Here is a 17,131-nt window from a genome sequence, read left to right on the forward strand (position 1 = left end):
TCCTCATGAAAAGGATCAGGCTGATCAGGGGCTTGGGTCCAACCAGCTGCCTTGGCTCTGCCTCTGCCTTTTGGCTTGACTGCTTTGGGTTTGAATTCCAGTGGTCCTAATATGACTAGAGCTGGAGCAAAGTAGAGGAATTAGAAGTATAGACGGGATTATGCTATGGAGTTCTGGGAGGATTGGAATGAAAGCTAAGAGATGGGGCTGGAGAGACGCTGACCTGGCGAGAAGATATGAGGATCAGTGTGACATTTGGAGCTGAATAGGTAAGTGGATAAAGCCAGGACTGAGAACAGAGCTATGGGGTGGGGGGGGAGAGGGGTAGCTGTCAACTGTGATGGTAGGTGTAACAGGCAAAGGCTAGCAGCAGACTGTACACTCCAGGATGGAGGAATCTGAAGGCTTGTCAGGACTACAGGCAGCTGCATCCTGTCAAACTTAATCACAGGTCCACCCAGGGACTGGGTCAGTTTAGGCAGACAACTGGCTGATCACAGGCAGTTGAAAGCTCCTAGGGAAGGGAGCTAGAGATTACTGAGATAGAAGAGAGCAAGAGAGGGGAGCTGAGAGCTAAGTATGAGAGCAAGGAACAGAGAGAGACAGAAACCCTGGGCTGCAATATGCGTAGCAGCAGAATCATGTCAAAGAACCGAGTAAAAGATCACCTGAGTAGGAACACAGAAAGAGAAGTTCAGGAAGCCATAGGCACCTTCTCAGGGCCTGAGAGGACTCAGGTATATGAGGCTCCTTTGTCTGGACTATGTTAAGATTTTGTTATGGGGTACTGACATTTGTTGCATTTCCTGACAAGCCAGCAAACTCAGAAAAAAAACAAAAAACTAAGCTGTGTATAGAGTCTGAGTGAGACTTTGTAAAAAGACTGTGGGCACATCTACACAGGCCATTAGTGGGCAGGCATAAACTGTGGAATGTATTACTCTGCAGTTTATTGCTCCCAGGAAGCTCCTGGGTACTTGGTTTAACATGTGCTTGGAGCACAGTGCACCGAGCTGGGTCACAGATGCCACAGCTGCCAGGAGGCACAGGGGGGTCAGCCTGCCAGTCTTGGGCTGATGTGACTAGGATCAGTGTGGTGTGGAGGGGCTGGCTGGGGTAAGTGGATGCTTCAGTGACTGGCTAGCTGGCAGGCAGGCCGTGCACTGAATCACCCTTGTGATCCAGACAGCTGGCTTCTCATCTACATGTTCCTCTTCTGTGCATGATAAAGAACTCAGCAGCAGGGTAGGGCCTGTATTTACAAGTCCTACCCTCATGTGAAATCTATTACATTTGTGCACACTAATAGGGGAGCATGTATTGACGCTGAGACATTTATCAGTTAATTAGTCAATAGAGCACTAAGCACACAATGGATGCACCCTGTTTGAGCTAAGAGAGTCCCCAAGCCTCTACATCTGGTAGAGTATCTGTGAATAGTTTAAAGGGCCCTACAAGAGTATAAAGGGTCCTCCACCTGTTAAAGGGCATAACAAATGTTATGTGTAGGTAAGCTGAAAATGTATAGAGGGGCCTCGAGCATTTTAAAGTGAACCACGGTAGTTTAAAGGGCTGCTCAGAATGGAGATGTGAGCCCTGTTCAAGGAGCAAGAGCCGGTCAACACCCTGTGGAAGGGCATGGAAGGAGGTGGAGGGTAGTGTAAACCCCAACAGCCTAGAAGCTAGAAGGTGACCTTTTAAACTCTCAGATGTTTTCTGATGATCTTCCTGAGAAGGCAGCAGGTCTGCAGTGGAAGTTGGAGGTGAAACATCAGAGCCTCGAGCAGGCTGAGGTTGAAGTAGCTGCTTTGAGACAACAGTTGATGGCAGGGAGGGAGAAAAGAGAATAAAAGCAGGGAGTGAAAGTGACTTTTGGTTGTTGAGGCAGAGAAAAAGAAGGAGCTCAAGCAGCCAATCATGATGGAATCAGAAAAGCCAAGAGCAGGAAGAGAGGCTGCGAGCGCTCCAAAAGAATGTGACCATAGTTGACTTGGGGTTGAAGAGAAGGCCAAAATAAGGAAGCTGGAGGGCCAAGCTGTCTGACTCAAGAGAAGGGCAACAAAGGACCCTCCAAGAGACATGTTGCTTTCCAGTAGCTGCAAGAATACCAGAAGGAAGAAGCACAGCTGACAACCCTGACCTCCAAGCTACAGCTTGTGGAGAAAGCCAGGGACAAACCAAGCTTCTGAGAGGGAGATATAGAGGGAGAAAGCCACATGGATGCAGAGAGTCCAGGTGCTCAGTGAGAGGTGCCAACAGGGTGAGGTCCAGGTCGGGGCAACCAGGTTGCACTACGGTCAGCTCCTAGAAGCAGAGAAAAAGCAGAAGGGAAGGCAGTGAGAGAACGAAAAGATCACTGTTTTAGAGAAAAATCTTCCTGAAGCCGTGGCTAAGAGTGCACAGTTCCCAGAAAAAGCCATGGAAGAAGACTGGGGAGAGGACCACAACCTGAGAGGAATCCCAGGAAAAAAGAGGAGGACCACAAAACTGTGGCAAGAACTTTGCTGGACAGGCAAAGAATCAGGGAAGTTGCAGCATGCAGAGACGAGCGTGCTGGCTATGATGAGGACCAGTGACCCCATCAGGAGCAGACACTGGGGAAAACAGATTGCAACCCCACCAGCAACTATGACCCAAATGAGAGACTGGCAACAACATCAGCCACAGCCAGGAAGGAAGATGCTGATATGTGACCTGGGGGTGAAACAGCCTGGAGGACTGGCCCCTTAGGTCCAGTGTGTTTGTGAGGTGCCTCACCTTTAGGGTTGGTTGGAGGAGTCTCAAATGGGTGTTCCAGATGGCAGGTACTGTGACATAACAGGCCATCTGGTGAAGAAAAGCTAGGATGAGCCTATGGGATACATTTGTCCACCCCAAGGTTGTCACCCCAAGAAGGCAATGTTGAGTGGACACATGTTGTGCAGATGACTTATCAGGGTAAAATGCTCTGGATGGAGAGTACTGGAGAATAACACAGCCACTCCAGTCAAAGAAACTTTAGGGTGGGATATAGTTCTAGTATGGAACTGGTCCCTATCCTCCACAGAGTAGAGATGAAAGATTCATAGATATTAGGGGCTGGATGGGAACTCACAAGATCATCAGGTCCAGCCCCCTGTGCTTGGGCAGGAAAGACTGCTGGGATCAATGAACCTAGCAAGATGAGTTTCAAGAATTTTTTTTTAAGATTTCCAGAGTAGGCAATTGTACGACCCCTAATGGGAGTCTGTCCCAGACCCTGGACACTTTTACCATAAAGAATGCATAGCTTGAGTAAGGGAATGAAGCTTGGAAGAGGGTGTGGAGCTGAAAAGCACTTTCTAGTTTGCCATTGGTTCAAAAAAAGCACATTCTACCTCTCTGAATCACTCTCCACAGGCTCCTAAAGGGCACCATTCGTTGTATAAGAATCATAGGTTCCTAACTATCCATATATAAATCAGGTGCCTAATCTTTGAGACCTATAATGCATCAGTGGAGATGCTCATGTTACCAATCTGGATTGCTCTCCACGTGTAGGTATGGCAGTACCCCAAAGTAGCACTACACACACTGCCAAATGGCTACATAATCTTTACCTGACATAATATATAGAGGTGCAATCATGATGGAAAGCCCTAGGTTTCCTGTTATTTCTCTGAAGGTGACCTGTAAGAAATCCTCTTGGTTTATTGACATTTATTAGAGGCAATGGAAATCTGAGAAAAAATGGGCAGTAGTCTTGCCAGGCAGAAATCTGTAAATGTAAAGGATTTGAGGCAGAATAATGCAATCGTTCTAAAGATACTGAAATAACAGGTTTCTCATCTCATATAATTTAGTGGCAGTGGTGATGTGTAGTTACAAAGCATCTGGTCCAGGGGGTAACATGCAGGGAGCAGGCACAGAATGACTCGCCCCAGCACTGCATCGTGCTATACCACCAGCATAACCCGGCCAAACTTGTTATTATGAGAGAAAAATACCAAGACTTGAAATTCTCTTGACATACTGGGGCAGTTGTTCTCTCCCTGGCCAAACTGGGCTGTTTGGGACCCTTACCATCACACCTATTTGGAACAGTTCCATTTCTTTTAATCTAACTTATCAACAGTGAAAGAAATCACTTCAAGACCAGGTCCCAGGGGGACCAAACATTCTTTCTTATGAACTAATTGGTCATCTGGGCATCAGAAAAGAAAACCCAGCTGTTGACAGAGAACTGATGTGAATACATAACATTCTTTTTCGGTCTTGGATGCCCCCCACCCATATAGTCCCAGTTGTATCCAGGAAAGCAACAGTCAGTTACCCTATTTAAAATATTTTGGATGTGAAATGCATGTATGCTCTCACTCTATCACCCTGCCTACAGAAGAGAAGAATAAAGCAAGAAGCAAACATCTCATATTTCCTGGAATCCTGTATCCACACTTGGGTAAGTTATTCCTATTGTAATTTTAAGTTTTAAATGTAGTCATGGGGTGTTCAGTGTGCACGCGCGTGTGTGTGTGTGCGCGCGTGCGTGTGTGTGTGTAAATCAATGACATCTAATATACTATGGGTACTGCTTTGACAGAGTCCAGCACTTTGTACTATGTCAGACTTGAAAATAAAAGAGCCAAAATGGTAAAACAAGCCTAACATTTACCCTCTCAAAAGAGAAGAAAGGAAAGCAGGGAAAGTGAATAGTCTTTTGTTTGGGAGGCAGCTTAGTCATTAAATGTGCTTGAGTTAATGTGAAAATCACTGGGGGAGGGGAGAGGGAGATTTTAGCAAGCATTTCTGAACAACTGGAATGAGGGACTTGTTTATTTATTTATTTATTTGTGCTCTATAACTTTGGAGCGTTTCTGTCCACCATTCATTTGCAATGTACATATTAATGAAGTAGTGACCACTTAATTCCCCAAGCTTTGACTCAAGGTATCTATTAAGATAGTTACTGCTTAGATACTATAATAATGTATCCTGTAAAATACTCCAAATATACCAGCTTAGGATATTGACATCATAATCAATATCATAATTATATTGGCTTGAATTTTAGTGTTACGTTGCCTCTAGCACCAAAAAAAGTAAACCAAGAAAAAAGAAATAACCTTTCCTTCTGCTAACAACCACTCTGTCCCTCTTTTACCTTACACTTGCATTGTTATGTCATTGAGAATACATGTCATTTCCTTCAACTCCTCCTCCTGCTATTATCAGGCAGGAAATTGGTAAAAAAAAAAAAAAAAAAAAAAAAATTGTGTTTAATTTTTTTCTACAAAAGGAACTTGAGAGAGAAACCAAGGACAAGAATAAACCCAAAGATTTAAGAAAGCTTGCTTTTAAGTTGTTGTTAGCGAGAGTCTCCTCACCAGAAATCTATTTTTCTCCAAAGTTATTTGGAAACGTAGAGGGTTAGACAGCATGATAAGGCTATCCGTATCAAGATGGCTTTACCCATAAATGGAGAAATACACTTTCTAAATGGGAATTGTTTAATGAATCTTTCTTTTATTTCTTCTTCTAGGTCACAGGTTGGTGAGCAAACAGTTATGGGGAACCAAACAACTGTCAGCTATTTTATACTGTCTGGCATTTCCAGTGACCCACAACTCCAGCCTTTCCTTTTTCTGGTGTTTCTACTTATATACCTATTAACTGTGGTGGGGAATGGGGTCATCATGGTGGTGACAGAATCTGATCCTCACCTTCACACCCCTATGTATTTTTTCCTCTTCCATTTATCCTTCCTTAATATCTGCTACTCTTCAGTCACTGTCCCAAAGATGCTACAGAATTTCTTGGCAGAGAAGAAAAACATTTCTTTTGATGGTTGCCTTGTCCAAATGAGCTTAATTCTTTTGGTGTCCTGTACAGAAATTTTCATGCTATCATCAATGTCCTATGATTGATATGCTGCCGTCTGTGACCCACTGCATTATGTGGGGACAATGAATAAGCAAGTATGCATACAAGTGGTGCGAGGTGCATGGGTGATTGGTATATTTTATTCATTGACAAACACTGCTCCTATATTACATTTGCATTTCTCTGGGCACAATGAAGTACACAGTTTCAATTCTGAGTTCCCATCTGTACTCGAACTGTCCTGCACAGAGACCTTCACCAGTAAGATGTCATTTCTCATTTCAACTATGATTTCAGGTTTGACCTCAATCTCCATCACCCTGGTCTCTTACATCTGCATCATCTCCACCATCCTGAAGATACGGTCTGCTGAGGGTAGGGGTAAAGCATTCTCCACCTGCAGCTCCCACCTCACTGTGGTTATTCTGTATTATGGGGTTGGTTTGGTTAGATATCTGAGACCTAGTTCAGCCTTTTTGGTCATTCTTGACAGACTCTTCTCCATCCAGTACAATATCTTAACTCCCATGTTAAATCCTATCATCTACAGCCTGATAAACAAGAAGGAAAAAGCAGCTCTTGCGAATATACTGCAGAAAGTGAAAGGCATGTAAATGCATGTCAATGTTTTTGGGTTTTTTTTAAGTCATACACTAACGGGAACTGTGTTTTACATGACCTCATAATAACATTTAATTATTTATAGACTAAATACCCAACCAGTTAAGTTAACGATAAGAATCTTTGTGCTCTTATAGCTGTCCTCCATCCAACCTTTTATAAAGGCACTGTAGGGGCAGACATGCATGAAAAGTATGAGTTCTTTTTCAGCAATCTGTGCTGGAGTGTTGGAAATAGTTCACCTTTTATTTTCCAGTTTTAATTCTGGGGAACAAGAATGAGTCTTTAGTTTTGTTAGAGCACTGACTTGAGAAACACTGATCCCAATTAATCTGTTAGTATGCTGAAGGAGCATATTCAACCAGAGAGAGACAGAAAGTTTCACCTTGAAATACTCCTTAGTCTAGATGCTAGGCCCTTCAAACCTCATTATTGAAATGTGAATTTTGACCAACACTTCCAACTGGACAGGGAAGATGGGCTTCTTCCTGAGGGACCCCCTGCTTCTCAGGTGGCTGCTTCAACCCCTAAATTATTGGTATGGCACCAACATCACTTATTCCTTGTATTTTCACTTGACAGCTATTAATAGTATAGTATAGTATAGTATAGTATAGTATAGTATAGTATAGTATAGTGCTGTTTTTTTAAGGGAATTTAAAAAGTGAATTTGATCATAAATTTCTGGGACAAAAAAAACTTTCCAGAGACTGGATTATGTTAAATGTGGTCCAATTACTTTATTTCGCTTGTCTGATTCAGTCTATAAGGTCTAACTCTACCCTGACTTCTGTGTTTGTGGCAGTAGAACCCTTGAAGTGGGATACACTTTTGCCCTATATTTTGTTTGCAATCTTCGACGTTCCCCAGTCCTTTCCTTTTGAATTCCTGTCTCGGAAAAAAAACCTCAGAGTATATCCTCAGGAGGCAGGGAGGGGAAAGGGCCATGCGGGGGGGGGGGGGGCCCCCCCAGCCGGGCCAGGCGATGGGAAAAGCAGTGCCATCTGGGCCTCCATTTGTCCCACCACCTCACCTGGCCCGGGCCGCACTCACCCCAGCCCTTGCTCCTTCCCTCACTGCAGGGGCCTCAATCTGCTCCCCCCCACCCCACCCCCGCCATGGTGATGAGGGAGGGAGTGGGGCTGGGGAATCAAACCCCCATAGTGCAGGAGGAAGTGGGGAAGGGGTAAGAGTGAATCATCCACCCCTGTCCCACTCCCTCAAGTACTGTGGGGACTGTCCCATGAAGTGGCCCAGCCTGGCCCTCATTCATCATGAATGGGACTGCAGCTGGGCCAGTTTATGGGACACTTGGAGCCCAGCAGCTCATCCAGGGATGGTGGTGGCACTGGAAAAAGGGCTATGGGAGGGGCTGCAGCCACTGCAAAATTCACTGTAGTCCCCCCAACCCTGTCCCAGTGTGGTACGGCCCAACTGCCCCACTGGGAACAGCCCAGTACTGCCCTGGCCCCAGACCACAGCAGCCCACAACCCATCCTGCCTCACAGGCTGATCTGGGGGCATGCCCCCTCCCCCTATGCCCTCCCAGGGGTGCATGTAACAGCGGTGCTGGATGGAGTGGGGGGGAAGGCTCTGTGATGGCCAGAACCAAAGGGGTTAATCAACAAATTATAACAAAAAAGATTTGCTTCTTGAGAGCATCTAGCAATGGCATATAGTTAATATTAGCTAAGGCAAAGCTTGCAAGATTATATCCCTCAGACGTGTCCTGTCTGTCAGAAGCATAACCGTAATGTTAAAATTAACTGTCTGTACCAATCATAACACTAACATGGGCCCCAAGAAGCAGAACTAGAAAACAAAACTGCAAACGCTAGCTGATCTTACAGTTTTTGCTTAAAGGTCAGTAAAAATGACAAACCTGACCACAAGGTATAATTAACACATTTCAAAAAATTCCAAAAGGAAGTAACTAAGTGGGTTGAATTTAGGCGGGAAAAACTGCTAATCTCAGACCCCAAAGTGATGTGGTATAATTTGCTTATTGGGTAAACCCAAGTTTAGGCAGTAACCTATTATAATAATTTCTAACACCTTTTAACCCCATAGGGTAACAGCTGTAGGGTAAGACTGAATGGCTCTTAAACCAACAGGTTAGCATAGGACAAGATATAAAGGAACACGCACGTCAGGTGACCAGTAGGAAGGACGGAACAGAATGGTCATTGCTCTTCCAAGCCCAGACTCCCAGTGTGAGCAAGGACCAGATCCTGACTGAGGGATCTTCCCCAGTGCTCCCTCCAACAGAGTCAATCAGGGATGCCCGACTTCGCTGGATCAACTTGACGTGTGTACCTGGCACTGAGGGACTATCGATAAGTTGGCCAATCAAGTGGGAACTCTTTGTCAATTTGTCTGTCTGTTTTTATTATCACTGCCAATTTTTTAACTTTTATTGCTATATTGTCTGTTTATTTGCTTAACCTTTTTATTAACTGTTATATGTGTAAATCATATTTTGCTGCTAAAACATATTTTTGTTGCTATAAGTAAAATTTATCTTTACTGTTATAAGTGAAAGCTTCACTCCCAGTTCCACCTCCTTGATCCTGATCCAAACAGCCCAGTGGCTGATACGGTTGCAGCGCCCAGTCAGCCTGCAACCAAATTGATACACTCACAGTGCCCAGTTGGCCTGTGACAGGCTCGCACACAGCAGCTGCCACTGCCACCACCCCTGCACCCTGCTTTCCCATGACCAGTTGTGGCTCCATGGGGTGATGGGCTTCACACCCAGCCAATCACGTGCCACTGGGGGTGGGCACAAAAAACTAGCTGTGATCTGTGATGGTAGGATATGGAGATCATTTGATCCAAAGAATAGTTATATGCTATGTAATTACAATTTTATGGAATATGTAGGAACCATTCTTGACAAGGTGCAACAGATCTGATGCTGGGCTGGCAAAGTCAACCCTTGGCAGTGACCTGGATCCCACCTTGGTCACCCTCTGTGGCCTCTCAGAGTTGCACTGTATTGTATTTCCTGCCACACCTTAGTGTTATAATTAGACAGGGAGGCTGCTTCTAGAGGCCAGGGTGGTTTTGCATCAGGTGTTTGGTACTTATTGGGCTGAGGCCCAGTGGCCTTTGCCCGCTCTACTTTGGCTGGGTCCTGCCATCTAAATTATGTTGTTCTAGGCCCCTAGAATCACAGAGCTCAGCTCCAGCCATGTCCCATATGTGCTTTGGGAAGCTGGTAAACACAAAATCTCAACTATAAAAGAGTTGAGAACATTCAGGAAATGCAGCCCACATGCCTGCAGTGGCCCAGGCCAGAATCCAGAGGGCACTAGAGGACAGCAGTCTAGTATATCTAGTATGGACTGTGTGTTTTCTTCCTGTTCCTGCTGCCCCCCAAGGTCTCTGAGATTTGTAGTAAAAAAACCCAACAAACCACATACACACGGTGGCAGGACTTTGCAGGGTTACACATTACTTCCTCTTCCTGCTTCTAGATGCCTCTGGGATCTGTAGTCCAGTCACAGCCAGCAGTAAACTTGGGTGGAGGGAAAGGGTGTTTAACCCGCCACTCCCCCCCTCCACCCCCCCCCCGGTCCAGACTCAACCAGGGCTTGCCGGGGGGGGCAGCCCCCCCCTTGTAGGCTGGGCTGTATCCCCAGCTGGGCTGACCTCCACCCCCATCCCCCACTGTCAGCCAGCCCTCACTTCTCCGGATAGGGTGAAGAGGGCCAGGGCCATCCCTGCTCTCTGGAACAGACAGCACAGCACAGCCCAGGGCTGGAAAGCTGCTGGGGGACTGATTTAACTTGAACAAGGAAGGGGTCTGGGACAGAAGTTTCATAAACCAGTTTGACCCAAATCAGATAAGGGTGATACTATTTTCAACCAGGTTTATCTTAAATAAGTTTCAGCCATTTTTAACCTGGTTTATGTGCAGAGCTTCAGTTCTATTACAGGTTTAAACCAGTTTCTGATCTGTCAAACTGGTTTACGTGTAACTTGTGGCCCAAGCCCTGGAATGTGATAATTAGCCTCACGTATTCTGCATCTGTGTTCTTTAAAATGGTGGCAGGGCACTTTAAAGATTGTTTGCCAAGCTTTAGGTAAAGTGCCCCTGCCACCACTTCAAAAAGTGTGGGATTCTAAATACACAAGATGCTGTGAGCAGTTCAATTAGAGTGGCTGGGATTGGACCATATCTAATCAGTAGAGCTGTTGGACTGGCTTTCAGCCATCAAGTGTCATGTCTCAGGCCACTCAATACCCAAAGTGTTGTCCAACACATCTCTAGACTTTACAGTTGGTTCAATAAAATGTATTGCAAAATAGTTTTGTCTGTATGAAAATCATAACAATCCCTGAGAGCAGAAGAGACTGATCAGTGAGTGATTCACATTGTGTTTGGTCCAAGAAAAAGAAGCCACTGAAGACTAGGATACAATGGCTACTGCTCTCACATAGTCCAGAACTATATACTATGAGAACTATATACTATGTCAAGCTTGAAGATAAAAGAATCAATAGGTTAAAATGAACTTAACATTTACACTAAAAAAAAAAAAGAGAGACAAGGCAAGTAGGGAAGGTGAGTAGCCTCGTCCTCTATTAGTGACAGATACTTGACTCTGAAATCCTTTTCTCTGATTGATTTAACAATTTCCTTTCATTGCTCTCAGCTTTTACCCACTGGGCAATGGGAATAGCAGCAGAAATTCAGGGCTCGCTGTCTCTTGGAGCTGTGTTCATCTCAGTGATCCACCCTTTTTCTGACTCTCCCCCATCCTGGCACCACATTTCCTTCTTTGCTGGCTGCCCAATGGACCAGCTTCAGAAGATGCGGGCTTGGTCCAAATGCTACCTACTTGACAGAATCCAGAAGTTGGTCCCTCCACCCCCTGCACCAATGTCCTAAAGATTTCTTTCTTGGGATACAGGTTGGGAGAAACTTCTTTCTCCTCCAGTGTCAAACTCTTTTCTCAAGATTTTTTTTTTTTTTCCTCCAACTACTCTGGCAACGTATGTGTAGTGAAGCACCTACCTGGATAATCAAATCTTTTCTACAAGGAGAAACAGAACCTTAGATCTGCCTGGATGGAGGAAGTACACTTATGCAGCTATCTTTATTGATGTAAGCAAGTGTTAGATAATTTAACATGAAACCGAATTTGATCCTTAGGCTTAGATCATGGCACTCATTTGTCCTGCACAGTCTATAATCAGACTTCTCCAAGTAGTTGATGGAAGCCAAGTCCTTCAAGAGGCAGCTCTGTCCGGAAACATGCTTGAGGGAAGGTGAAAAAAAAAATAATCACTGGAAGCTGTTTCAATGTAAGCCAAGTTTGCAAACAAGGACTGAGGCTTTTGTTTGTTTGTTTTTAATGCTGTGGAACTATGGTATAAACCAATCCCCCATTTGTTTGAAATCTCCATATTAATGAAGTAGTAGCTAGTAATTTCTCAGCTGTGACTTAAAATTGTCTATGGAAATCACTACTGTGTAGACATTATGAAGATGAGTTCTGTGAAATACTCCAAATATATCAGATTAGGCTACTGTTGTCATAAATCAAAACCATTATTATTTTAGCTTTAGTTTTTTGTGAAACATTGCTTCTAGACCCCAAAAAATTCACAAAATATTTATTTTTTTACCTTTATCTCCAACTTTCACTCTCTCCTACTTTCTCCCCTTCCAGTTACATAGTTAATACATCCCATTTCCTTACTCTTTGTCCTTCCATCAAACAGGAAGTAGGACATACATATGCTTTTTTTTTTTTTTTTTTAACACAAATAAGCTTAAATAAACCAGAAACAATAATAAACTCCTACACAGAGACGTTCATCAGCATGATGACATTTCTCACTTCAGCTACAATTGTAAGTTTCACCCCACTTACATCTGCATCATCTCAGCCAGCCTCAGGAGATACACTTTACTGAGGGTAGCGATAAAGCCTTCTCTACCTGCAGCTCCTACCTCACTGTTGCTGTTCTGTATTATAGGACTGCTTTGTTTCAAAACCCGAGATACACTTTGGTGGTTGTTGACAGATTCTTCTCCATCCAGTACAGTATCTCAATTACCATATTAATTCCTGTCATCTACAGACTGAGCAAAAGAGGAGGTGAAGGCAGCTCTGGGGAACATACTGGGGATAGTTAGAAGCATGTGAATGTATTTCAGCATTTGAAAAGAATATCATAGTTTAATGGGAACCCAGTGTTAAATATTCTGGCATCATGTAATTGTTTGGCATGGACATTGACTCTATTAAACAATTCAATTTCCCCTTAAACTTAAGGAAATTGGCACAGTCATGGCCATCCTCAATCAAACATTTTTAAAGCACTGTAGGAGCAGAGGTGCCTGAAAGGCATGATACTCATATGAAACTAGACGTAGCTAAAAGTGTATTAAATAGCTCACCTTTTATTTTTTCCCCAGCTTTTGTTCTGTGGTGCGAGAATGAGCATTCAATTTTGTGGCTAGACCATGGATTTGTGAAAAATCAATTCCAATATATACACATTAGAATGCTGAACAAGCATATTCGAGAGAAAGGAAGAGACCTCTCCCTGAAATACTCATTCTCTGGAGGTTAGGTCCCTCAAGAATGAGGTTGGAAATGTGGGTTTGGGTCTCTCTTCCAAAGTAAACAGAGAACACATAGTTTTCCCTTAGGGATTTTCCCCATCATGCAAGTGCTGTACCCCTGAAACTATTGGTATGGAAGGGGCATCACCATCTCTTCCTCTGTGGATTTTCATGATTGACCTTTTTTCAGGAAGTGTTGACAGTTATGAATCACAGATAATGGAAGGTATAAATTGGTCCTATTCTAAAAATATATTACTTAAAAAGTCAATTTGAACACAAAATTGTGGGACAAGCAAACTTCCAAAGACAGCACTGTGCTTGGTGAGGTCCCATTACTTCAATTAATATCCCCAATTCAATGGAAGATGCAACTTTACCCTGGCCTCTGTCTGGCCTCACACTAAACACGACTAATTTCCTCTCTCTTTGTGAATTCTGAGGCTCAAGTTTTGACTACCTTTTTGAAGTTTCTACTGGGTAACTAGTGTGGCTCTTGCTTTAACATGACAGTCATTGTAATAATAAAATTAGGTACCCTATTCCTTCTTGAGGGATCCAAGTGCCTGACTCCGGGCATGGAATCTACTGGACTGCAGGTTACCTCAAAGAAGAACACTTTGACACCAAGTCCTCTCTTGGATTTAATCAGTAGGGTTTAAGATTTGTATGTCAGACCATTAATGTCATCCATAACCCCCGCGTTGTACTCAATTAATTTTTTTTGCTAAAACATTTTCACCCAGAAGGTCATTCCAACTTGACATCAGAGACATCAACTCATGACTAAGTGTTCAAGGTCAAGGCTTATCTAAATGAAGAAATACATCTATTATGGGTGATACCTTATTAGTAGATGTAGCCATGCAAATAATTCACATAAGTGGCTAAAATGCTGTTGTAGGTTCTATTTCTACCCATCATCCCTATGCCTGTAATCAACACCATCCCTCCCATCCCTAGAGTTTAATGTTCCATAAACTTTTGATGATACTATCATGGGTGTGTCTTGCATGACAAATGCCCATGGAACAGGCACAATCAGACCATTAAAGATGTTTGTGGCAGCAGAAGTCTAAGTGGGATACACTTTTGCCCTGTTTGTTGTTTGCAATCTGGGAAGATCCCCAATCATCTTCACCCCTTTTCAACTCCTATGTAGGAAGCACACTCAGGGTATAGTAGACCTTTTTCCAGAGGCCTGGCAGATACAGGGCCTCAGACCCCAAATATAGTTCAGTATATTCCCCAAATTTGGGAAGGACTGGATCTTGCAAGAATATTTACCCAAGAGAAAACAAATAGACTCAGAAGAAACACTATAATAAAAATCCCCAGCTTTGAGAATATCAACCAGCAGACTGGGTCCTGTTGTTCCTGTCCTCAGAGGAAAGCAAGGCATTAGCCAAATTATAGGGGTCCTATAAGGTTATGAGATGAGTTGGGGAGGTAGATTACAAAGCTTGCCTTGTGGGAAAGCTTCATAGGACCAAGACAGATTGTGCAACCCTCCTAAACCTGTGAAAGGCCTGAGAAACCCTCAGTGACTTGGTCTGTTTTATAGTTGCAAAGGTTCCCTACCTTAATTACTGCATATTTGTACTCCGTGACAGTAACCACTACTTTCTTTTAAAAGCATGTAACATCAGAACTCAGAGATGCATCATCATCAGAATGTTCCTAAGCAGTCTTTCCTCAATAAGCCTCCAGTTCTATTTCACCTTTAAGTTACCAAAATGAAATTTTATTCCATTATGCTTCAATCCCTGAAAAACTTATAGGAATAAATTCTATACCACACCATAGCAAAGGCCACATTAGCCTAGCTTCTTCAAGATTAGTCAGACCTTGAACCCTTTTTAACCTGGTCCCATCAAATACAGACTTTAATGCCCAGAGATCTCCTGCTCTCCAGGGTTCAGCTGAAAGCTGAAGCAAAAATGAATACACCTTTAACCTTGTCCCAGCACCACCAGCTCTAATGTTTTGGGGTCTTGTGCTCCACAAGGGTAAAAAATAAACATAAGCAATCCCAGCCACAAAGTCTCTCTTTCCAACCATCAACACATGCTTCAAAGCTCTGGGTTAAACTGCACCACACAGCTCATCACAACATTTAAAAAAAAATCCAGAGTGAATGTCCATAAGTATGAGTTAGTGCTTACATTGTAGCCTTCCTTCTTCCTGATAAGAATCCTCAGCTCAACACAAATATTCCACCCACCAAGTCATCCTCCCCTCACTTCCTCATCCTGTCTCTTCATTTCCAGACATCCAGTCAATTTCCCCTCATTATTGCTAATCACTTGAGCCAGCTGAGGCCCCTTTGACCAGCAACTTATTACCATCTGGCTAATTTATCCAGGCAGCCAACTTGCAGCCAGTTACACACACCCTCATGCTAGTTCTAAGACAACATTATATAAAGCTGCTGGGACAAGGACCACCCACTTATTCTTTTGTATTATCCTATCTTTCCACTATTGTTTTTTTTTTCATATATGCAACCTGGTTATAATGTTGAAATTTAGATGCCTCATGTACAACCCAGAAATGAGTTTCCACATTAATCTATCTCATATTGGCTCACAGTGCTCTAAGTACCAGGCTACAGGTTATACAGCAACCAGGAAGGACACTCTTCCTACCCCTACCATTTTAAGAGCTACATTTTGAATACTTAGGTTTATTTATGTATGTGCAAAGCAAGCGATCTGCCCCACCAGAGAGTAGCCTTCCCTGTATGCCCAGGTTTTGTGTGTGTCTCAGACGGCTAGAGCCAACTTGAGGGGTACAAATTAATCGGTCGTCAGGCGGGCTGGTGGATGGAGAGGCGAGACACAGTGTATCGGTTTCAAAGATTATTTTACTTACGCCGCTGGTGGTCACGACACAGGCTATGAGGTTGTTTACATAGTTACGGATAACAGAGGTAACGCAACAAGTTGACGAGATGAGTCCGTGGACGAAACAAGCATGCAAAAGAGGGCCGGTCGATGACGGGGAGAAATTGGTGGTTGATCAGGTTGCCAATTCACTCTGTCACGTGTCCAGAGCTCTCTGAGGTCACTCTGCAGCGTGCTCAGAGGTCTCCGACTTGGGCGGAAGCTGCACGGACTTTTGTATGTTTTGAGTAGCCAATGACAGACTGCCAGGTGGGAATAGCTAATGAGGCGGAACGTGACCAAATTTTGGAGATAGCGGCAGTTGCTTAGGGTGGTTCTATTGTGGCAGGGTCACTTAACTGACTTGGTTATGACATGCCCCCTTGGCCATGACACAATATATTAAGAGCTCAAGTTATAGATAATTTTCGTCCAGGAATTCATCATTATTACAGGATTCAGGTGGCAAGCAAGTATATACATAAGCAGATAGCTTAATGAATCGCTTTTTAACAAACTGTAAAATACAACAACCCATACATACAACAATGGCTATTACAATTAATGGTAAACACAAGGTAATGAGGGGAGTTAGTAAATGCATTAACCAAGATGACATGTCCCATCCCATCCAGCCGAAAATGTCGGCTAACCATCCCTTCCCGATCCCAGCGACGTTGTTGATGTCTGCAGCAATTTGTTTTATGCGGTTGAGTTGATCTTCTAGTGGAATAGTAACGTTAGGTATGCTAATACAACAGTGTTCCCTAGACAGGTTAAGGAATTGACACACGCCTCCCAGATGTAGTAACATCGCGTCGAGGGCTAAGCGGTTTTGCATGGTCATGTGCGATGTAGCCTGTAATTGATGGTTTAATAACCGCAGGGATGTTTCGGTACTATTGGCTAGAAGCTCAACTTGTTCAGCTAACTTGGCGATAGCGACTCTCGGGCGGCCGGGAGGTTAGTGTAAAGCTGCCCATCCGAGCAAGCCCATAGCAGCCCTAAAGGGGCCGGCGTACTAATTAATGCACAGCTTTGAACTTTCCATTTGATTAAAACTACCTCATGAGGGAGATTGACCGTGTTGGAGGGCGCGTCGTAGCCATGGCACCACTGACTGAGTCTGGCCGCCCTTAAGATGGGGTAAAAATACGAGCGCCAATCTTGGGCATCCGATACATTGATGGCTAACGACCCGTTC

The 17,131-nt window shown here is 43.8% G+C and overlaps 1 pseudogene; it reads left to right on the top strand.

The window, feature by feature from the left end:
* Positions 1-5,522: 5,522 nt before the first annotated feature.
* LOC106722646 lies at positions 5,523-6,452 on the top strand (annotated as a pseudogene).
* Positions 6,453-17,131: the final 10,679 nt, after the last annotated feature.

This window comes from Alligator sinensis, unplaced genomic scaffold (assembly GCF_000455745.1).
Source record: "Alligator sinensis unplaced genomic scaffold, ASM45574v1 scaffold174_1, whole genome shotgun sequence".
Taxonomy (NCBI): Eukaryota; Metazoa; Chordata; order Crocodylia; family Alligatoridae; genus Alligator; species Alligator sinensis.